The sequence below is a fragment of the Schistocerca serialis genome, chromosome 8, assembly GCF_023864345.2.
Source record: "Schistocerca serialis cubense isolate TAMUIC-IGC-003099 chromosome 8, iqSchSeri2.2, whole genome shotgun sequence".
Lineage (NCBI taxonomy): Eukaryota > Metazoa > Arthropoda > Insecta > Orthoptera > Acrididae > Schistocerca > Schistocerca serialis.
The window spans coordinates 74,143,636-74,168,652 of NC_064645.1; positions in this window are offsets into that span (position 1 = coordinate 74,143,636).

Genomic DNA, 25,017 nt, shown 5'->3' on the forward strand with positions numbered 1-25,017 from the left:
TCACGATTGCCACAGTGAAGGAGAGTTTTACCATGCCTTCCTCTCAGCATATTGGTCTCAAGCCACACAAGACCGAGTAAAACATAGCATCATAATGATGAAACGCTTCGAACAATCTGAATTTTCCAGTCTTATGAAATATTTTGAAGACATGTTGCATAAGAATCAGTATCTTTCAAACCCATACAGCTCCTCAGAACTCATCCGCATTTGCTTAATGAAATTGCCTGAACATTTACGACATATTATTTTGGCAGGACGTTGCAAAGACGACATTGAAGCTTTTCAGGGACTGTTACAAGAATTGGAAATTGACACAGACGGTCGCGGGATGCGAAAACAGGAAAACAATCACTACAGGTCACATACGTCACAATTCCGTGACGACAGAAACAATAACTGGACACGACAAGGCTATTCTTACAACGCAAATCGTGACCAAAACAGACACCACCCGTATGACAACCGTTGGCAGAGTAGTAATAATTACAAAGAAAGATCACATTTCCGTAGTAATGAATATGACAGAGACAATCATAGAAACAGTCAATATGGCAACCAGAACTATTATTATCACGGGAGACAGAATGACTTCAGACGCAACAGTTCGGCGCATAGTTACGATTCAGGGAGAAATTCTCCACCACGTGACGGACAAGGAAGAAACTACGGAATCTACCGACATGACGACAGACGATATATTCGTAACGACAGACCTGAATTGCATCAGAACTGGCGGGATTCAAACAGAGCAGGGCCCTCTCGTCACGGTGAATTTGTAGAAGTTAGGTCTCCAAACCCCAATAACGACGCGCGCCAACAAAGGGACAGACAATGACTCGCACCGCAGGCAGCCGCTTGCGCCGGCTGGCTCAGAGAAAAATGACATAGACGCTAACCTTAAGAAAAATTCCGGTATTGTTTAACGACGTATACCGCATGACAATTGCATTCAAGTTCAAACTCTGAGTACTATGAAGAGTAAAGGATTGCACCACACTTCACATGTAAAACCGCTTATTGAGAGATAATCTGCTTGTCTTTGCCATAAAGCTCTTAACTTCACATTTCTAGTATGCTTGTCAGACTTAGAATCTGTTAACATGCAACAATGTTTGAAGTTAAATATCCAGTCAAGAACCAAGAGAACTTATTGAAACAGAAATGACGAATGCATTGTTATAGTGAACAGACGTCACAGTGTTATTGTGTGTGTACATTCTTGCTTGTTAGTTGCACGATTATGGAACGACTATAAGGCTCACATACTTAGAACATATACCGGCACTGCTAATGAGATTTTCATGTAACATTTTGGTTTACTTGAAAAGACATTCTTTATTTCAAGTACTTTTTGTGGGATTAAATATAAGTTAGCACTTGGTTTCTTTGACAGCTACACAATTATATCACGACGCTACTAATGTGTGACACAATTTACATTGTTGCTTTTGTGCTGTATCTGCTTTATATCTGCACAGTTTTTTTGAATTCTTCTGCAAAGTAAAATATGTTTTAGTAGTAACTTTTGTGGTATAGCTACATGAGACTGCCTTTTCCGTAGCACAACAATACGTTACAGCACAGTACTTTCTTCATCATGGCAATAAGCGTAATAACTAAGATATCTATACGCAAAGCATTTCACTTTTGTTTATCATGAGGTAAGTACATTGACTTCTGCAGAACTTAGCTATCGGATGACAATAACTACGACACTTCCACAGAGATTATCTTACAGCAAAAGGCACATTTAGCGCTACAGTACACGTATTTGAGTCATTAATTTTGTACTTAAAACATTTATTTTTAAAGATTTTTGAATTACAAAGAAAGTTTTCCGTGATACATTTCATTCCATTGCTGTAATCTGTAACACCTGAGGGTATAATTACATTAATCCTCAGTGGGGTACACACTTACTTTGTGTACCATGTGTGTGGCAACCACAAGGAACCCTAGCTAATGGTATTTGCTTATACAACTTTACACATCGGTACCATATTTCTCTAACACACAAATTAGACTGCTGTCTGATCATTTAACTGAGAGATAAACATTTTTTTACTACATCAGTGTCACATGTTTACGCAATACACAGTTGGGTAACTTCACACTTATGAAACTGTATTTTGTCTGTACTTTGTAAACTGTTCATATTTTTTCGGAATCATTGTGATATTATGAGAGCTTTGAATGATATATTTGGTAAGGGAGCATGATTTTAAAGTACGTTTGAGGGAGATGACACTTTTGACATGAGCAGAGAATTTTTTTAGGTTTTGACATTAATGCAGAAAGCTACGACGTTTTTGAGATTTGACTGAGGTGTAATGATGTTATTTTTACAACGACGATGTGTATTATGCTGTTGAGGTATGTTTATGATCAATAAGATGATGCTACCGTATATGAGAAATAAGAAGTATGTTGGAAACCAAGAAGCATACTTTATGAGTTATGAAATGTGCATAAATGCGTGACTGTATCACAATGCTGACGAATATTTTATTTGGACACTTATATTTATAGGGTTTTGTTTCTACACATCTGCAACGCAAATTCTTGACCTGTGAAATATTTTTATATGAGACTGTCACTGTAGCGGAAGCTGCTGTCGTAAATATTTCTGTAAGAAAGTTAAGTGACCACCTGCACGTGTGTCGTGGGCACACAGCTGCGTTAGACGCCTGGAGAACAAGCCATTAGTGTGAGTGCCTCGTCAGAAGCACAGGTAGAAAAAAAAGAAAGGGGAGGCCATTGTCCTCGCTATTGACATTTCCTTGTTGAAAGCATACTGTGGAGCTCTTAATTTATGATATTTACTGAAATGCCTAATGAAACGATGAGAAACATTTCACGGCTATTGTCTTGCTAGTTGAGAAAAATGCCATATGGCTTGCTTTATGTATTTATTTACACATTTTGTTTAATATTAAGTTTCTAGCTGCACTGCAGCATTGGTTAAAATAAAATTTAATGTATGTACTAATATAGTTATTTTATGCCTACAGATCCAGTCAATAAGAAATTTATGATCTACTTCCAAGAAAACGAGGGCACATAAATATACATTTCCCTTCACAGGAATTGCATAAATAATTTCTTTACGATTTGGTAACTTATCTGCTAGTGTAAGTTCACGTGATGCATCACTCTAGTATTAAGATGTGACATAGGTATTAGACATGGCCATTTTTAGTGTACTATTTTTCTGCTTGAGCTTTGTCATGTTTAGGTATAAGTTATTTCATTTTCTGTTGTTGGTTGCCAGGCATAGTGCTACTGAATTTCAATTTGTGTTACTCTGCTAAGCCAGATTTATTTTTTTTGTTTGCTGCGCATTGCCTCATATTAGTTGTAATGTTGAATTGCTTGGTAATTAAGATTTACTGTAGCTTGCTTTGCGATTTTCCATTTTTTTATTGCTGCTTATATTAATTGTTTTATGTGCTGCTGCATTGCCTCGTCCCTTAGTTTAGCATCTGAGCTCAGTAGATTTAAGTTAGCTTAAGAGGGGGTAGACTATATAAGAAACTGACTATGGAGAATAGGTAAAGAATGCATTGCGAAGTTATATGAAAAAGATTTGGGCCCAAATGAGTATTGTACAATCAGAAATAATTATTTTGAAAGAAATATGAACAGAATACAGAAAGCAGGCTTCGATAGGACTTTTTGGGAATAATGATGAACAAAGGGAGATCTCCATGCAAAATACTGCAGTAAAACAAACCCTGTCCTTTCCCTTTTGTGTTATCCCACTATATGTTCGTGTACCCTTGTGTATTTGTTTTCTTCCTGTCTCTGTGTACTGTTTCATAGAACTTTTTTCTCTTCTAATACTGAGATACATTCACTATGATGAGGAATACTGTTATCCTCAAATACAATTGGCATTAACAATGTGTTATTTACTTTGTAAAGATGTTTAGACATTATTTATTCTGTTTTGTGTTAATGCTCATGTGTGAAGTTGATGTTTCGAAAGTTATTCTGATCTTTTATGTATGTAATCATGTCATATGTCCTGTAACACTGACGTATATGTCTATTTCTATTCTTTTGTAAAGCCTGTACTACAAATGTTCTCTGTATTGTTATGTTCTTTAATGATGTACTTTGTACCTTTGTTATTCTATTTTTATGTTATCTAATTGTAATTGACACCAGTTCATCATATTATTAACATGTAAGTTCCATTTCACTGCACACGTTTCTGTTGGTCATAGTATATGGACAATATGTGAGAAGTAGGGACTGTTAGTGTTTGCACGTGTGTTAATAATTCAGCAAGGGACTGGATAACAGCATTGTTGGTTCTAAGGACAGTTCCGAAAACTTTGTGAGTGCACAAGTGGTGGTTTATGGACTTGCTATATTATCCGCAAGACTCTTCAATGGTGATTGTGCACCTGCACAGTCACAACAGATGGCTGCTGGCTATTTTTACAAGGACTACAGTGGGTCTACATCTTTGATGATCCATCAATACCATTATTTCTACAAGGACTGCAGTGAGTCTGCACCTCTGGTGTCCCACCAATACCGTAATCTCTACCAGGACTACAGTGGGTCTACTCTGTGATGACCTGCCTACCAATATTCTTGAAAACTTCGAATGACTCTGCTGTGGGTTGGCTCTGTTGCGACCCATTACTTGTCTGCATGTCGAGAGTCAGCACTGTCTTTCCGTTGGAAGCACAACACTACTACTTCAAGACTGCATGGAAATCCACTACTTCCGTGTGCATTTTCTTTTACTGCTCAGACTATGAGAAAAACTCTGCATTTTTACTGTGATGAACAATCTGGACTGTCTTTATGGACTGTGAGAAATTTTTAGCTTTTGACCAACATTGTATCAATAAGTGTGTGCATTTGATTTCTTTGTTATTGTAATTATGAAAAATTTTTTCAAATCTGTATTGGCCACTGCCCAATCCAATTTGTAAAATTTTTTGTGGGGAGCATGGGGGCTATGTAAGTAGGCTGTTTAGGTTTTTTTATTGGTAACGCCACCTCTGTATGAAAATCACTGGCTGTGCTGTGTGCAGTCTGTGGCTGCTTTGCATTGTTGTAATACTCGCCATTGTAGTGTTAGGCAGCTGGATGTGAACAGCGCGTAGCGTTGCGCAGTTGGAGGTGAGCCGACAGCAGTGGTGGATGTGGGGAGAGAGATGGCGGAGTTTTGAAATTTGTCATGAACTGCTATATTTATATATGATGATATCAAGGTAAATACATTGTTTGTTCTCTATTAATATCTTTCATTTGCTAACTATCCCTATCAGTAGTTAGTGCCTTCCATAGTTTTAATCTTTTATTTAGCTGGCAGTAGTGGCGCTCGCTGTATTGCAGTAGCTTGAGCAGCGAAGATTTTTGTGAGGTAAGTGATTTGTGAAAGGTATAGTTTAATGTTAGTCAGGGCCATTCTTTTGTAGGGAATTTTGAAAGTCTGAAAGGTATAGTTTAATGTTAGTCAGGGCCATTCTTTTGTAGGGAATTTTTAAAGTCAGATTGCGTTGCGCTAACAAAATATTGTGTGTCAGTTTAAGGACAGTCATGTATAATTGTTCAAAGGGGACGTTTCACCCTGTATTCATTGTCATCAGGTGGCACCGGTGGGTAAAGTAGAATGTCACGTTAGTAAGCCAAGTTCTTTAGCAGAAACTGGAAACCACGAACATTGGAGCCTGCAGTCATCATCTCCCTGTGTGGAGACGATGCAGCAATTTTGTCAATGAGATCCGAATTAACTAAGGGGGGTTAAGATACTTACACTGTGCCATGTAGTTTAGGTAAAGGATGGGATTCTGACGCTGGGGATCACTGTAGGCTCCCGTCATCGAAATGCTCAGTCTGACATGATCCTGCGTACTGTTCGACCAATATTCGGTCAGGAAGGCAGCACGAAGTTCTGCATAAGTGTTGGAGTCCTGCATTCGTGCTGCAGCGTCTGTGTGTAAATGTGCACATACCAAATTCATCTCTTAACGATGGACTCGAAGACAGGTGAAACATATTGTCAAACTACTCAGTGAATCTAAGAGGATGCAAATGGCTCATTTGATCGAGAAGAGGATTGTATTTAAGAAACGCGGACGGAGTGCCTCCGATTTTCGTCATCTCCGAATTCACTAATATGGTCATTCGAAGCCACCCTATTAACTGACATTGCATACCGAATCCTGGTCAACTTCTCTTTTATTTCCCAGAGTTAATGTAATTCGTAGCATCTTCTTTTCTTCACTTATGAATCATATAACGGCCATTTTCGCGAAATTCGCGTGATTATTGACCATGTACGGTCACCCTGTACAATTCGCCTAATGTTCTGCTATGTGTGTTGTTGATCTCGATTTGGTTTTCTTTAAATTGCAGCGAAGATTGTATTTCCTCTGACCTTTTTTTCGGACCAGTCGTGTCCTGTCTGTACTAGCGTCCTCACACGCTGATAATTGCTCTGCTACGGCTGTAAGTAGTTCTGACTGACTGGACACTTTTATCACGTTCCTACCTTGCTGATTTAAGTTGCGTTTATGTTGAGCCACTTCCTGCAAAACGTCCCGCAACATCTTCGTCTGTTCTTTATTAACCTTAGCCATGACTTCCTGCACAACAGCTGGATCAACCATCAAGGTTTTAGATTGCGATACATTCTTAGTGTTTAGAACTAAAGGTTGACGTCCGAAGCCCTCGACCCATTTCACATTATTTGTCGTGGTCTCTTCGCGCAACTTGTTAATATTATCTAATCTCGATTTGAAACTGGTAAGCTCTTATTGATACCCAGGTTTCCTGCAATGAATTCATCTGGTCTTCGATGAATATTCTTTTACTGCTCCTGTAGTTTTTTTTCTTTCTTTTTTTTTTTTTTTGCAGTTGATTCACCTAGGTCTTTTATTTCCCTTATTCTATTTTCTAACCTTTTTATTTCTGCCTGGATTTTTTTATTTCCCATAGCATAGGTTGTAAGCTACTTCAGTTAAATATTGGTGGAAGATTTTCTAGTGTATCCAAGCGTGCCTCATGTTCTGCTGCTTCGGAGAAGTTCTCACAAAACGGGTGGTCTGCGGTCTGCGTGCCCCATCCTTCACGCCTCACAGTACGTTGACGCTGTGTTCCGTAGGCGCCTCCTTGCAACGTCGACCTGTGAAGGACTCTGAGGGTCAGAGACTTCGCCTTCAGCATTCCGTGAACTTTCCCCGGTTACAGCCTCCTACATAATTGCCTCTCCCGTTGAACTCGAATAAGCAATGCCTCTAGGTCACAGAACGTTTGACACACTCATTGTGACACTAACCGGTATACACTATGGAACCGTAGTTGCCTCACAAAAGTACAGTCCTTATCAGGCAACCTTTATCCGAAATTCTCATACAAAACAACAAAACACAGTATTATAAAAAATCGTAAACTAAATAAAACAACTACAAGCAACACAGGCAAGCCAGAACTGTCTTGTGATGCTAAGGAAACAATATTAGTTACGTGCATATTTTTCTAAGTATCTGACAACCCCTATGGTAGAGCCGCCATAATTTATATGGGGTGCTGACTGTGTTTTATGCGTCGTAGTATGGAGTGATATGACGATAAAGTACTGACTGTAATTTGCGATCCTGGTTAATAGGCAAATATGTGACTTGAATCTATTAACTACTAATCCATATTGTTTTCTTATAGCATCCCCTGTTGTTGGTGTCATGCTCAATAAGGGCAAAGGCCACACCGTGGTTAGTTAAAGTTTGACGCACCTCTGCTCTGAAAGGATGTAAAACAATATCTTTAACCTGATGAAACGGTGTTATGGGAACGAAACCCAGTTGAGCAGCGTCTCACACAGGTCTTATCTGTTGCTTGATGCTCCTGAAATTGACCTAGGAAGCATGAAGAAGTATATTTAATTTAAACATTGTGATTTATTGCATTTACGTGTACATGAATAAAGTTAAATTGCGTAACATATAATGTTCTTAGATGGTACTGTCCATTACGAATGCAAAATTAACAGTGTGATAAGCATGGTTGTGGGTTGGCGGGGGGGTGGGGGGTGGGGGGAGGGGGAGGGGATGCCTCTACGGGAGCACGGGAAAAGATTTTATAAGCTTGTGCGAACATGATGCAACATAGATAAGCATTGCTGAGGTCAAAGAACAAGAGTGAAAGTTGATATTACTCAATCAGAGAAATTAGCGATGTTGATAAAACTTCATTAGACGGTTTGCATGGGACAAGACCAGGATGAGAGAAAAAATTGATGCTAATTACAGTCATTGAAACAGGAGAGCAAACACACTGCCCCCCTCCCCCCCCCCCCCCCCCCCCCTCCTAAAACAGAGTGGTGTAACGAATTTCACTTATGACATACGTGGCGAAGACTTCAGCAATTCTGAAAGAGTCTTATACAAGGAACTGTGACTACCCACAACCTCTGAACGTAGCATAGCTGGTGGTATACTGGCAAGCAGTTACATTACGCCTCGCCAATATTGACTCGTGACACAGTGGCACAGCGTGTCCCCATCGGGCGACAGCACTGCCACCGCGTACAGCCTTTAGCTCGTCCAGTCTTCAATTGCTGAATAACTCCTAGAGACCTGCGAGCGGACTCATCTTTGGGGAAACTTTCCGCCAATCTCAAGTCTAGTTTCCAGGTACAACACTACAGCTCAATTGGCTCACATCCAAAATGCGCCCTGTGAATTTCTTGTCCGCCCGCTTTAACGGACAGACCCTCTCGAAAGATCTCGAAATTTCTACCACAAACTTCAGCAACCAATGGAGCGCACTCCCACGAACTCGGCGGGAAAGATGACTCCACTTACGCCACCCAAGTCACGTGCGCCAAGAATGAGAGCGGTGGTGCCCTCAGCCACCAACTCTCTCCATGTTCGTCGGCTCCTCGCCTGCTACTGTCCTGTGCATTCCAGTGGTTAAGCGTTCCATTTCTAAACTTGGAGAGAGCAGAAAACGTCACTTTGTACACAGCCACTGAAGACAGGGGATGTATGTAATAGTTAGTGCTGATCATGAAGTCAGGATTAAATAAAACACAGAACCCACAGATCATTTCCTATAGGCATAAAAATGATAAAATACCGTACCTGGTCGACCAGCTCAACTCTGATGAAAAAAATATTCAAATAAATGGACGTCTTTCACCCCCTCAAATTAGGGCCTGTGTTTCTGAACAGTGCACGGCTCGTGTTCATCCCATTTATTGTTTGTCATCTATTACGGTAGTGCCGCATCGTTTTCTTATTCCATTTACCGGCGTCACAAACTTCCTGCCTTACTTACCCATGAATGGCAGCAGCAGCGCGTATCGACAAGCGCAATGTTGTACCATCTCTGGAGCGACCGATAGTATTTCCAGGTAGTCGTGTGTCGGGTAGTCAGGGAGTGGGCGACGCACCAGCAGTGCAGTCGCGACGGAGCGCAGTCGCGGACGGACCAGCAGTCGAGTCGGTCGGTTGGCGTGGATCAGCAAGCAAGCCCACGTCGCGCGGAGTCGGACTGCAGACGCTGGTGGCATACACGCGCGGTTGGAGTGTGAGGTGCTGCTTGCGGGTGCTACGAAGTTCGTCACCCACCGATCTTGGACATGAAAGTTGAGTCCTCACTTAACTTACTATCGAGCCTCAACTGTTTACATTTCTTCGTTTGATCCTGGTTGTCGCTTTTGGGACATTCCCGCGAGCAACAACGTGTGTCTATTTAAGTCGGCTAAGATTCCAGCCGTCTTCCTGTGAAATTTAACTTAATTTATTCCCTGTTGTGGAAGTTCACCAGCGGTATCTCCTGCCTTGTGGCCGTTGACGTTCCGGTTACCTGCCCTGGTCGTTGACGTAATTTTAGGCAGTGTATTTTCCTCGTCGTGTTGCTGCTGTCCAGCGCGGCGTGTAGTTCGACAGCTGAGGTGTTAGTCGTTGTGGGCGCCAATATTCTGTATGTCGTTATTGTATTGTAATCTTGTGGTCGTTTTGCTGGTTGCGTGGAGCGGAACTGATTTGGTTGATTGGGCGGCCGGCTGTCCGTCAGTTGGGTTGCCTAGAGATTAAGAAGTCGTTGGACAGGCAGCCTGCCACATCTAAACGGGTGTTAGTGTACAATCCCAGGCCCACCCTTGGAAACTTCTCAGCCACTGCCTTGTGTGTTACGTAGTAATTTCCCTGTTAGGATTTTAGTTATTTGTTTGATATGTGGCTTTCCGCTGAGTATCAATATTTCTTAAATTAACGTTCTTTTCTTGCCCTTAAGGCAAGAGATTGTTATATTTTTATATGGGCAGAGGTGTTAAGATAAGGCCTTCTGCCTTTTAGATTGAAACTCTTTCTAGACCTTAAGACGTTAAACATATTTTGTTGATATGTGGCCTTCAACCAAGTTTTAATATCTCTTAAATTAATCTTCTTCTCTTACCCTTAAGGCATAAGATTGTTATGCTTTTGAATGGGACCTTCAGCCCAATTTGCATGAAATGTTTTAAGATAATGCCTTCTGCATTTTGATTGAAACTCCTCTTATTGCTTAATATGCGACCTCCAACCTAGTTACATTAAAATTAAATGCTAAGGCCTTCAGCTGAGCCGGCCGGAGTGGCTGGTCGCAGGTTCGAATCCTGCCTCGGGCATGGACGTGTGTGATGTCCTTAGGTTAGTTAGGTTTAATTAGTTCTAAGTTCTAGGCGATTGATGACCTCAGAAATTAAGTCGCATAGTGCTCAGAGCCATTTGAACCTTCAGCTGATTAGATTGAAGATTTAGAAAATATTCTTGAGTGAAACCTCCAGAAGAACCTCGTATTTCAATTTTGCGCCAGCCTTGTGTCTTGGATTTTGATTGTGGCCTTCAGCCGATCTAAAGTTAATCCAAGGAAGTCGATTAAAGTTTTGAGTGTTTTACATCCTTGTTGTAATACTGTGTGTTGATAAATAAAGTTCGTATGTTAAGCGCAACTGACAGGAACTCATTTTGGCCCCTTTTCACAATGTAATCCGCTCTGTACTGCAAGCTCAGGCATTTCAGTTTCATAATAGTGGGCTTCTCTTGGCCAAGAATGACCTACTTTCAAGTGCCAGTCTGATTTTTACACAGTTCTTTCTCCGTCGATCATGTCTCATTTTGTTACCTAGGTAGCACAATTCGGTAATTAAATATGAAATTAAACTACATGGTTCGAGAGCCCTTTTGTATCTTTCGCCGGAGATTGTTGACCATAGCTGTGGTGCGTTTTATATTGAAGACAGTGAAGCATTTCGAAGCTCTTATTTAAAGATCCTCTATCACTTTTATTGACTGAATGTAGATGCACTAAAAAACGATACATGAATCGTTTGATCAAGTGTTCTTTGTGTGATCTCTCGTGCGGATGAAAATACGCCTGTAGGATTCTTCCTTGACGTCACAACTCCAAAAAAGATGTCTGTACGACTTGCACCTCAGACCACTCAGTGTGCGCACCTGTAGATACTGAATGGTTTTTGACCCCTAAACATTTCTGCACTCCTTTGTATCTATTTACAAATGGTTCAAATGGCTCTAAGCACTATGGGACTTAACATCTGAGGTCAGCAGTCCCCTAGACTTAGAGCTACATAAATCTAGCTAACCTAAGGCCATCACACACATCCACGCCCGATGCAGTATTCTAACCTGCGACCGTAGCAGCAGCGCTGATCCGGCCTGAAGCCCCTAGAACCGCTCGGCCACAGAGGCCGGCCATCTGTTTACAGTGACGAGTCGAAACGTTATGACCACTTGCTTAATTGCATGAAGACAGACTTCTGAAACGAGCTGCTGCAGTGATTCTGCGTGACATGCATTCGAAAAGTCGATGGTAGGTTGCTGGCAGTGTGTGGCACCATACGCCTACACACGGTTCACGTAATTCCAGTAAATCACCGGCCGGTGATTCGTGAGCGCTTAAGTGGCGCCCGATAGCGTGACGGGTGACTTCCATCCGATTCAAATGAGGCGAATTTAAAGGCCAAGAGATAAACTTGAGTTTACTGTTATGCCCGTCAGTCTACTGTAGAAAGATTCTTTCCTTAAGGCTGGGAAGATGTCATCGATTTCGAGGACGACATTGAGCATTCAGTGACATTGACATAATCCACAGTTGTCGTGGCACATTCCATTAACGCCACAGTCTACTCCGGTTTATTTTCGTGGCTCGGTGCATTTTTCGCGCAACTGTTTGTTGGGATGGAGGCTTATGCGGACGCGAACATCGAGCTGCTGAAACAAGAAACATGTTTCATTCAACCAAGCAACACCTTAGGCCTCTGTTGTCAACTCTCCATGTCACTTTCACACTCAACAGTTCATCGATGTAGTACGTAATGTCTCACTTGATAGAATGATAAAGAATTCCTCAGTCCCAAATAAATGCAGCAGACAACGTATTCATACCAGCCACTGAAACTGATTACACATACAGACTACGAGAAAGCATCGTATCTTTGGCAAGAAGGTTGCATCTCTATTTTTCAGATACTTGATCTAAGATCAGTCTACAAGAAGAATTTTACCCTGTGAAACTTTTGTGACAGTTCTTCTAGTTTCCTTGTCCTGTCTCTCTCTGGGTGTGATAATCATAGTAATCTACCTTGACTCCAATATGAGACGTATAGGTCTAGCTTTGTTTTTCACAACTTTCAGAAGGCTGTTACACGTGGAAACTGTGTATTCGATTTCTCCATTTTTAAACTTACGTTTTATTTCTTGGTCACCTTATAACTGCGTGCAGGTGGAGTGACTTCAGGAGACACAAATAATTTGCAGTGGTCCTTCACCCTGAATGCATAATGAAAATTATTCATTGTCTCAAGTTTCGGTAGAAATAGATGTCGGTTGTCAAGTAATATTGCCCGCAAAACTTCTCTACCTCTCACATCGATGTTCGTAATCTGTATCATATGTTCGTTGACGGCATGACAAACTATCTGTTCTATCACCTCCTCTCCATCCTCTGAACCCTCTTCTTCTTCCTCTTTCCATTCCATAATCTTCTCAACACAAGCATAGTTTTAAACAGCTCGCCGGTATTTGCACATGAATGATTTGCCCCTCAAAACGAACATGAATCTTCTACCTCTTTCATAAGATAATTTTCCCACGTCCTAGGTCTAATGACAGTATGTAAAGGGGGAGGAAAATGTAATAGTCATGGGCGACTGGAATGCAGTTGTAGGGGAAGGAGTAGAAGAAAAGGTTACAGGAGAATATGGGCTTGGGACAAGGAATGAAAGAGGAGAAAGACTAGTTGAGTTCTGTAATAAGTTTCAGCTAGTAATAGCGAATACCCTGTTCCAGAATCACAAGAGGAGGAGGTATACTTGGAAAAGGCCGGGAGATACGCGAAGATTTCAATTAGATTACATCATGGTCAGACAGAGATTCCGAAATCAGATACTGGATTGTAAGGCGTACCCAGGAGCAGATATAGACTCAGATCACAATATAGTAGTGATGAAGAGTAGGCTGAAGTTCAAGGTATTAGTCAGGGAGAATCAATACGCAAAGAAGTGGGATACGGAAGTACTAAGGAATGACGAGATACGTTTGAAGTTCTCTAACGCTATAGATACAGCAATGAGGAATAGCGCAGTAGGCAGTACAGTTGAAGAGGAATGGACATCTCTAGAAAGGGCCATCACATAATTAGGGAAGCAAAACATAGGTACAAAGAAGGTAACTGTGGAGAAACCATGGGTAACAGAAGAAATACTTCAGTTGATTGATGAAAGGAGGAAGTACAAACATGTTCCGGGAAAATCAGGAATACAGAAATACAAGTCGCTGAAGAATGAAATAAATAGGAAGTGCAGGGAAGCTAAGACGAAATGGCTGCAGGAAAAATGTGAAGGCATCGAAGAAGATATGATTGTCGGAAGGACAAACTCAGCATACAGGAAAGTCAAAACAACCTTTGGTGACATTAAAAGCAACGGTGGTAACATTAAGAGTGCAACGGGAATTCCACTGTTAAATGCAGAGGAGAGAGCAGATAGGTGGAAAGAATACATTGAAAGCCTCTATGAGGGTGCAGATTCGTAGAATGTGATAGAAGAAGAAACAGGAGTCAATTTAGAAGAGCTAGGGGATCCAGTATTAGAATCGGAATTTAAAAGAGCTTTGGAGGACTTACGGTCAAATAAGGCAGAAGGGATAGATAACATCCCATCAGAATTTCTAAAATCATTGGGGGAAGTGGCAACAAAACGACTATTCACGTTGCTGGGTAGGATATATGAGTCTGGCGACATACCATCTGACTTTCGGAAAAGCATCATCCACACATTTCCGAAGACGGCAAGAGCTGACAAGTGCGAGAATTATGGCACACTCAGCTTAACAGCTCATGCATCGAAGCTGCTTACAAAAATAATATACAGAAGAATGGAAAATAAAATTGAGAATGCGCTAGGCGACAATCAGTTTGGCTTTAGGAAAAGTAAAGGGACGAGAGAGGCAATTCTGACGTTACAGCTAATATTGGAAGCAAGGCTAAAGAAAAATCAGGACACTTTCATAGGATTTGTCGACCTGGAAAAAGCGTTCGACAATATAAAATGGTGCAAGCTGTTCGAGATTCTGAAAAAAGTAGGGGTAAGCTATACGGAGAGACGGATCATATACAATATGCACAACAACCAAGGGGGAATAATAAGAGTGGAGGATCAAGAACGAAGTGCTCGTATTAAGAAGGGTGTAAGACCAGGCTGCAGCCTTTCACCCCTGCTCTTCAATCTGTACATCGAGGAAGCAATGATGGAAATAAAAGAAAGGTTCAGGAGTGGAATTAAAATACAAGGTGAAAGGATATCAATGATACGATTCGCTGATGACATTGCTATCCTGAGTGAAAGTGAAGAAGAATTAAATGATCTGCTGAACGGAATGAACAGTCTAATGAGTACACAGTATGGTTTGAGAGTAAATCGCAGAAAGACGAAGGTAATGAGAAGTATTAAAAATGAGAACAGCGAGAAACTTAACATCAAGATTGATAGTCACGAAGTCAATGAAGTTAAGGAATTCTACTACCTAGGCGGTAAAATAACCAATGAAGGACGGAGTAAGGAGGACATCAAAAGCAGACTCGCTATGGCAAAAAAGGCACTTCTGGCCAAGAGAATTCTACTAATATCAAATGCCTGCCTTAATTTGAGGAAGAAATTTCTGAGGATGTACGTCTGGAGTACAGCATTGTATGGTAGTGAAACACGGACTGTGGGAAAACCGGAACAGAAGAGAATCGAAGCATTTGAGATGTGGTGCTTTAGACGAATGTTGAAAATTAGGTGGACTGATAAGGTAAGGAATGAGGAGGTTCTACGCAGAATCGGAGAGGAAAGAAATATGTGGAAAACACTGATAAGGAGAAGGGATAGGGTGATAGGACATCTGCTAAGACATGAGGGAATGACACCCATAGTACTAGAGGGAGCTGTAGAGGGCAAAAACTGTAGAGGAAGACAGAAATTGGAATACGTCAAGCAAATAATTGAGGACGTAGGTTGCAAGTGTGAGATGAAGAGGTTAGCACAGGAAAGGAATTCGTGGCGGGCCGCATCAAACCAGTCAGTAGACTGATGACCAAAAAAAAAAGGTCTAATGGTGCGCCTTAGTCACTGAGGAGGTTCATACTGATGATAATTTCTATCAGCAATTTAGAGATCGCAAGGAAATATCCTGGTGTCCTTAGCACATTAGTTTGAGCCTGATTTGTTGATTTACGTCGGTAATTTCCCGCAATATGGCACATGATATTCCAGCTTTTCTTAAAAAAGGTACTGGCTGATTAATGTTTAATCTACATCTGTCCACAGTCTTCTCAGCTATCGCCAAAATTTCAACAGTCCTGAATACCTCGTAATTCTATTCCCCCTATCGTCACCTTTATCACAGTACGGATATCTATCGTCTTTGTCAACTCTTTCCCTTCTAATAAAAGTCGTGAAATCTCATCATCTTTTGTTACATTTACGGGGCTGGTTCATATTTGTATGGCAAGTGTAAAATCATGTCGTGTTGAACTATTTCCGTACTGGTCATTGGGCGAGTTTGCTCCACAATTTTCAATGGCCTCTGGCCATTCCCGCTTATGTCTCCTGCCATGACAACCTGCACGAACCGCTGTTCCTTATTGTTATTCCCAAGATTATTTTACTCTCGATTCTGTAGACCTAAATCATCACCTCTGACCATTTCCACCCTCCGTTTCACCGTTCGTAATTGTTCCTCCTCTCGTTATTCTAGTCTCCATTTTGCGGTCCATAATCGTTCCTCCTCTCGTTATTCCAGCTGCCGTTTCGCAGCCATGTTGTGCACACCATCTCCTCCTCGTGATATACCTTGGAAAGGGTTGCCACTGTCAATTGTTCCATTCTTGATGTGGTTATTGTTGTGGTTCGGATGTCTAGATGGTCCGTTACAGTAGCTGTTATCATATTTCCTTTTGTGGCTATTCTGCTGGCTACATCCAAATTCTAACTCACCCAGCATTTTTGAAAATTTGTTGATAGCTTCATTACATCGTCCTACTAACAGTTGTTGACAACGCGACAAGAACACTGGGTAGCAGTATCTACTGATCTCTCTGGGCGTGTATGGTACAACTAGGAACTGTTTTCTCTTTACCATCACATCTTGCAATTTTTCCATGATCCTGAATCCTGACTCCGCATAACCCTTGCCAATAATCACTTAATCTTGGATTCATTCTTGAGTCTCCCATTGCGGCAGGGCAAGGAGAGAATGGGCAGAGAATGTGCTGACATCAGAATCAGTTTTTCCTTATCTGCCGAGTCACAATACAGCTGAGGCAACTGCGTATGTCATATTTCACTGACTCCCGCATCAGCACTTCCTTACCTCCAAGATTATTCCAGGAATCAGGACATCCTGCAATGTAATGCAGTCAAGGAAGGAAGGCATAGGAGGGGCCTGCCCTTCTGGAGATTTTGCATGAAACACTCTCTGCGCCAATCGCCCTCCCTGTCCCCCCACCCCTCCCCCTCTGAATTCGTAGGAGTACGAACTCGACTGCAGTCCACATGCATGTCATGTTTTCCTAACATTACCACACCCACCCCAACTCGCTGCTCTACAGCAACTTCCATGAAGCAACCTATGCCCCAAGCCTTGCATACCAAAGCTACACGGCCTCTGCACCTGTGACGACATGGTACTATGTATGAACTCTTTCATAAGTAAAATTGTTTAAAACTCCTAATCAGGTGTGTGTAAGTATTGATCCTCGTGGACGTCGTTAGATAATAATAATAAACGTAGTGAAGGTCATGAAAATTATACTGTATTTACTGTGATTGGTAAATAGTTCACCCAGTTGTGACAGAAATGTCAAAGGTTAAGAGTGTCAAGACATATATCAACAGTCCCTGCAGTATTATCGCTGATGCTGATGAGTCGGGAAAAGAAACAAATAAGCTTACCTAATAATTAGCGTTTCCCTTGCTGGCGAGGTGAAGTCATGGCTGCAGCAAGCACCTTGACATATATTGTTTGAACACCAGTGTGTAGGGGTGCTAGGGTCGGTATTATATTAAATAGAGGTTTCTATCCACTGATACTATTTGAAAACCCTCGATTTAATGACATTAAAGTGATATTATCCATGGATGGTTCAAATGGTTCAAATGGCTCTGAGCACTATGGGACTTAACATCTGTGGTCATCAGTCCCCTAGAACTTAGAATTGCTTAAACCTAACTAACCTAAGGACATCACACACATCCATGCCCGAGGCAGGATTCGAACCTGCGACCGTAGCAGTCGCCCGGTTCCGGACTGAGCGCCTAGAACCGCGAGACCACCGCGGCCGGCTATCCATGGATGAATGGCGTCGAATGGGCGATATGTCCATACGGCTATCGGAATTCTTCCACGGAAACGTTTGTTCTCCCTTGATGATACGGGATGAAAACACAGTCTCTATGGCACTTCTGTAGTGTAGTTAAAATACTTGACAACAGAGAGTGCATAAATCCACAGGAGCAGACTTTTAAGACTTTATTGAATGCCAGCTATGCAATATAGAATGAGCTAGAGTGTCATAGAGGTGGCAGTCATATGTTCTCCTATTCCATGAAACGTTGTGGATTAACATGAAGGAGTTAGCTCGCTAAGCTCTTCGCCCATCGGAAGACACCATAGTTCAACCCTATGACGCATGCAGTTCATCGATGGAGATGGAAGCGTGTGATTCAACAGTACTATATGTGGACACTGAACTACGGCTTCAGGCACATAGGTTAATTAGGACCGCTACTAGGTTGCTTTGGGAATATGTGCGGCAGCATATACCAAGCGATATGTACGAAATTATCAAAACCCCTGCACTACAATGTAAACGAGATGTTACCATCATGCTCGAGTGGGCGAAACAACATCACGACAAGGGTCTTGTAGTAAGCAGCCGGCCCTGCATTGGTGAATCTGGAAACTAGAAGAAATCAAATGGAGCATTACTTCTCGATATTACACGTGCTTTGGTTGTTGGGGGCTTTGGGCAGGAGGGAAACTAATCTATTTCTACCACTGTTCGTACATCCGCTTAGAATATATATAAATTTTCCACCATCTGAGTAAACAATACAGCATATTGGTATTTGACGACGTCGCAGTGGAAAATCAGAATGAGATCCGCAGATATCTCTGCTTTGGTCGCCATGTTTAAGTCAATATATTTTATTTGGTCCAAACATACTCAAGGATTCCGACGGGCGCTGTGGGTGAGCGGTTCTAGGCGCTTCAGTCCGGAAACGAGCTGCTGCTACGGTCGCAGGTTCGAATCCTGCCTCGGACATGGCTCTGTGTGATGTCCTTAGTTTAATTAGGTTTAAGTAGTTCTAAGTCTAGGGGACTGATGACCCCGGATGTTAAGTCCCATAGTGCTTAGAGCCATTTAAACCATTCAAGGATTCCAAAGCAGTTGGTCCAGGATAATTCATACCTTATTATTGCTTTGAAACTGGGCAGTCTGCATTTAAAGCATATTTACCAAGTGCATGTAGAAACTGAAATGTAATTCTATGAACTCGTTGCCATATATGTGGATTGCTGGGATAACCTGCAATGTTACTTTCTGGTTATAGATTCTGCATAAAATGCAGTGCATCAGAACATAACTGTGACAGTCTTCTGCAGACTACAGAGAAATCTGCATATGTGTGAAACAGTCGTTCAGAGGGAGCAATGCACATGCATTCATTTGATGCAAAAGTGCAGGCAGTCAACAATGAATTACTGGAACTCGAATGTCTTATCGAGACAAGTGCTATAAATGTCTAGATTCTAATGCTAGAATACAGCTATGTGAATTACATGTCAAAGAGAAAACTTAAGAGCCAATGCAAAACTAAAAGATGTGCATCGATACATGAAGGTGACAGTCACGGTACTCTATTCCCACCATTACTAGTAGTCTCAAAGTATAAATAGAAGGCAAACTATCTCAAAAACGGCTTAGTATACATCAGCGTATTGTTGAAAAAGCGGAAAGTTTTCGAGGCGCGGGACGCTGTTTGATGGAAATTGGAGTTAGGGCGGTTGCTTTAAAAGATGGCCAATGAAAGAGGTTGTACTTTCATTCCAGTGTTCGTAATACGTAACTGAAAATGTTTTGTAGAAGATCCACTGAATCGCTGTATGACGGTTAAGACGCCAAAAACCATAATACACAGATTACTTTTAGCAAATAAAAACAAACAAGCCATGACCCAGAAACGAACCCTTGACCTCCTACATGCTAACTTAAATCTCTTTCCGCTGCACCCACTGGACAGCAATGCTACAATATGCTGACCGACGAAGTTACAAAACACATGATTACAGTGTTGCCAGTTTGCCAAGCTTTATGTCCATCCAACGCCCATAATATGCGCAGGACGAACTTTTGTGACAGATATTTTTGTATTGCCAGTATGTGAAGAATCGCGCTGCGAAGTCCGAGTGGGCGAAGTAAGAGAGCAAATTCGTCAAATAATGTCTTCCACTCCCTTACAAGTGCTACGTGAAAGTCCTACGGTACACGACTATTACAGTAATCCAAATTTAACCAAAATCGAGTAACTAATTTCGTAACAATTATGAGTACCGTTTTAACACTGGAAAAGAATGCCAAAATTACTGCGCGAAATATTACCAAATATGTAATATGTCACGCAAAAACTGTACATTGCGTGTAGACATTGTTTCCGCAGTAATAAGTCATTTGCTAACGTGAGGGTTAGAATATTCACTGTAAAATATTTTCACTCTTTGCTCAGCGAATCAGGGAATCTGGAATTCGTGCATTTGTTACAGCAGATGAGTCCATCATCAAAATAAAAGTTTTGCGATCTCCGCTGCACACCATCAAAAATCTTTAGAGAAACATTATAAAGAGCCCGTTTGGTAGCAGCTATGTGTGCTTGCGTGGCGTCCGAAACCCAAAAAACTGACTCTTGCAGACACACCAACAGATTTGTGTTGGCATATTGAGAGTTGTTGTTGCTGGGGCGGAGTACCGGTCTGATGCAGTTCTCCACTCTGGTCTATCCTGCTCTAGACTCTTCATTTCTGCATAACTACTGAAGCCTACACCTACTTGAATCTGCTTAGTGTACTCAAGTGTTGGTCTCCCTGTGTAACTTTCACCACCCATAGTTCCACTCATTCCCGAACTGATGTCTGGCGATGTGTGCTATGAGCCAATTGTTTCTTTTAGTGAAGTTTTGTCACAAAGTTCTTTTTCCCCTAGTACAATTCAGTAGTTCCTCACTAGTTATTCCATTTACGTATCTAATATCCAACATTCTTTTGTACTACTACATTTCAGAAGCCAATATCTTCTTCTTATCTGAACATCTTATCACCGAAGTTTCACTTCTGTACAAGCCTGCACTCCATAGAAATGACTTCAGACAAGACTGCCAAACACATAAATTTGTACTCGATGTTAGCAAATTTCTCTTTGGACGAAACGCTTTTCTTGCTATTTCCGGTCTTCATTTCGTATGCATCCTGCTACGGTCATCATAATTTATGTTGATTCCCAGATAGCAAAACTACATCTACATCTACATGGTTTCTATGCAATTCACACTCAAGTGCCTGACAGAGGGTTCATCGAATCATTTTCAAACTACTTCTCTACCATTCCACTCTCGAATGGCGCTTGAGAAAAAGGAACACTTAAATCTTTCCGTTCGAGCCCTGATTTCTCTTGTTTTATTATTATGATCATTTCTCCCTACGCAGGTGGGTGTCTACAAAATATTTTCGCATTCGGTAGAGAAAGTTGGTGATTGAAATTTCGTAAATAGTTCTCACTGCACAGACAACCGCCTTTGTTTCAGTAACTACCACCCCAACTCACGTATCGTACCAGTGACACTCTCACCCCTATTGTGCGATAACACAAAACGAGCTGCCCTTCTTTGCACTTTTTCGATATCCTCCGTCAATCGTACTTGGTAATGATGCCACACCGTGGAGCAATATTCCAGTAGAGGACGGACAAGTGTAATGTAGGCTGTCTCTTTAGTGGGTTTGTCGCTTCTTCTGAGTGTTCTGCCAACAAAGCGCAGTCTTTGTTTCGCCTTCCCCATAATATTATCTATATGGTCTTTCCAATTTAAATTGCTCGTAATTGTAATTCCTAGGTATTCAGTCGAATTGATAGCCGTTAGATTCGTACGATCTATCGTATACCCAAAATTCATCGGATTTCTTTTAGTACCATGTGGATGACCTCGCACTTTTCTTTGTTTAGTGCCAATTGCCGCTTTTCACACCATACAGAAATTCTCTTTAGATCATTTTGTAATTGGAATTGATTGTCTGATGAGTTGACTAGACGGTAAATTACAGCGTCATCTGCAAACAATCTAAGGCGGCTGCTCAGAATATCACCTAGATCATTTATATAAATCAGGAACAACAGAGGGTCTATGACACTACGTTGTGGAACGCCAGGTATCACTTCTGTTCTACTCGATGATTTACCGTCTATCACTACGAACTGCGACCTCCCTCAGAAGAAATCACGAATCCAGTCACACAACTGAGACGATACTCCATATGCACGCAATTTGATTAATAGGCGCTTGTGAGGAACGGTATCAAAAGGCTCCTGGAAATCTAGGAATGTGGAATCGATCTGAGATCCCTTGCCAGCCGGGGTGGCCGACCGCTACGATCGCAGGTTCGAATCCTTCCTCGGGCATGGATGTGTGTGATGTCCTTAGGTTAGTTAGGTATAAGTAGTTCTAAGTTCTAGGGGACTGCTGATCTCAGAAGTTAAGTCCCATAGTCCTCAGAGCTATTTGAACCATTTTTGTTGTTGTTGAGATCCCTTGTCGACAGCACTCGTTACTTGATGGGAATAAAGAGTTGCACAAGAACGATATTTTCTGAATCCGTGTTGATTATGTATCAATAAGTCAGTTTCTTCAAGGTGATTCATAAAGTTACAGTATATTCAATGGGTTACCACTATTTCCCTTCTTGAATAATGGTGGGACCTGTGCTACTTTCCAGTCAATTACTTTTATTGTCTCCTTTCCTAATCTGTATCTATCAGGAACACTTGATTTAATTTGAACATCATCCGTTGCTCTGGTTTTACTTTTGTTATTATGTTGTAATCTCTATTGGAGACACTATCCATTCCGTTCCACTGCTCTTCCAAGTCCTTTGCAGTCTCTGAAAAAATTACAGAGTCATCAGCAAACCTCGAAGCTTCGATTTCTTCTGTCTGCTCTGTAATTCCATTTTACAAATTTCTCCTCTACCCTTTTTACAGGTTGCTCAGTAGCTGAAGGAATCAAACGATTCAGCACAGCCTATACATCGGGGATGACGCTATAAGTGATCGTTACATGGTCATGTGAAACAACGTTCAAGAAAATTATTGACGAATTATTTCTTAAATTAGTTGAAGATTGTTTCATTCGAATCTGCTGTTATAATGTGTACTGTCATTTCAAGTAAAAATACTGTTGTAAAGGATGAACGTAAGTGGATCACGTCTGAAGCTAAAGGAGTTGCAGAGAATCTTCTAACTTCCGTTCCGTGTGAATAAATTGCACTGGGTCTCAGAAACAAACTCTAAAAAACAATGTTCAAATGTGTGTGATATCTTATTGGACTTAACTGCTAAGGTCATCAGTCCCTAAGCTTACACGCTATTTAACCTAAATTATCCTAAGGACAGACACACACACACATGCCCGAAGGAGGACTCGAACCTCCGCCGGGACCAGCCGCACAGTACATGACTGCAGCGCCATTAGACCGCTCGGCTAATCCCGCGCTGCGACCAACTCTGTATTCTGTTCGAAACCTGCCCTTGGTGTCGCTGCTATTGCTACTTCGCAGCTATTGTTATCGACAAATAAAATACGTGGAAGTTGCTGCAGAGAGTGGAAACGAGAGAAGGAGAGGAAGAGAGAGAGAAAGAGAAACAGAGAGAGAGGGGGGGGCTCAGAAATGGCTTGTTTTCCGTCGGCCCCACCGCGTGGACAGACATTAGCTTGTTTTAAGTGGAAACACGTCGAGGCAACTGCGCTCGGATCCAGCGCGGCAGGAAGTTTTGGTATCTGGAGGCGCGGAGCAGCGCGACACCGCGGTCAGAGAACTGGCATTGGCCGGCCTGGCGGCTGGCGCAGTTATTGTGTGCGCAGAGGGCTTAGGGGGCGAACTTTTGTGAATGGCCACTCGGCTCGTCTGCAGCCAACTTGACGCAATTAGCCGCCGGCTTTCGGCCAAGTTCCCGGTCTCTGGCGGATAGTTGGCGGCAAATCTGTTGTTACACGCACCCCGCACTTGACGGAGGCGTGACGGAGGCATTTCTCGTAGCGGTATTTGTTCCGCCTCCGCTCTGCCCTGCGTTGGTAGTCACTGGCTACCAGTGCGTTGTTCTAGGAAATGTTGTTTTCGAGTTTCATTAACATCATCTCAATACGAACAGATAATTTTCGTGGGTGATAAACATCAGAAGCTCAAGGTCCTATAAACGTACTGTAAAGGCCACCGGCTGCCAATTATGTCTAAAAATACAGCACACAAATACTTCTTAGAATACAATGCGGAAAAAATCTGCATATTGAAGCCCACAGGCACAGTGGCGTCTATCAAAAAATACACTGAAAAAAAGAAAGACCTGACAAACGTAAGATTACAATTTCAGAAAATTGGATGACTCATTCAAGAGAAAGTGCTTCAGAGATTGAGCACTCAGTAGCGTGTTGGTCCACGTCTGGGCCATATGCAAGCAGTTATTCAGCTTGGCATTGATTGACAGAGTTGTTGGATGTCCTCCTGAGGTGTATCGTTCCAAATTCTGCCCAACTGACGCGTTAGACAGTGAAAATACCAAGCTGATTGAGTTCCCTGTCCATTCTGTTCCAAATATTATCGCTTCTTCAGTGGTCATCGGGGCTCATTTCGAAGCGAGACTGAAGAGGCCGATGGTGTGTCGGCAGATCCGCCAGTCGGCACTGGAATACCAACCTGACTGTGATCCATCATACCCCATGATAAGCGGGAGTTGTGGTCTTGGATGTCTTCATAGCTGGTCACCACTAGCAGCACCCTTAGAGCACAGTGGTGCGTCGACGATATTCTTCGCCTCAGTTTGTTGTCATTCATGGCAAGCCACACTGGGCTTACATTTCAGCAAGATGGGGAGGAAGTCGGCTGTGCCCTTTCAAAGGAACCATCCCGGCGTTTGCCAAATTAATTTATTTGAAAATTTTTGGAAATTTGTGGTAAGTTCCTACGGGACCAAACTGCTGACGTCATCGGTCCCTAGGCTTTCACACTACTTCATCTAACTTAAACTAACTTACGCTAAGGACAACACACACACCCATGCCAGAGTGAGAATTCGAACCTCTGACGGGGGCAGCCGCGCGAACTATGGCAAGGCGTCTGAGATCGCACGGCTACCCCGCGTGGCAGTGATTTATTGAAATCACGGAAAAGCTAAATGAGGAAG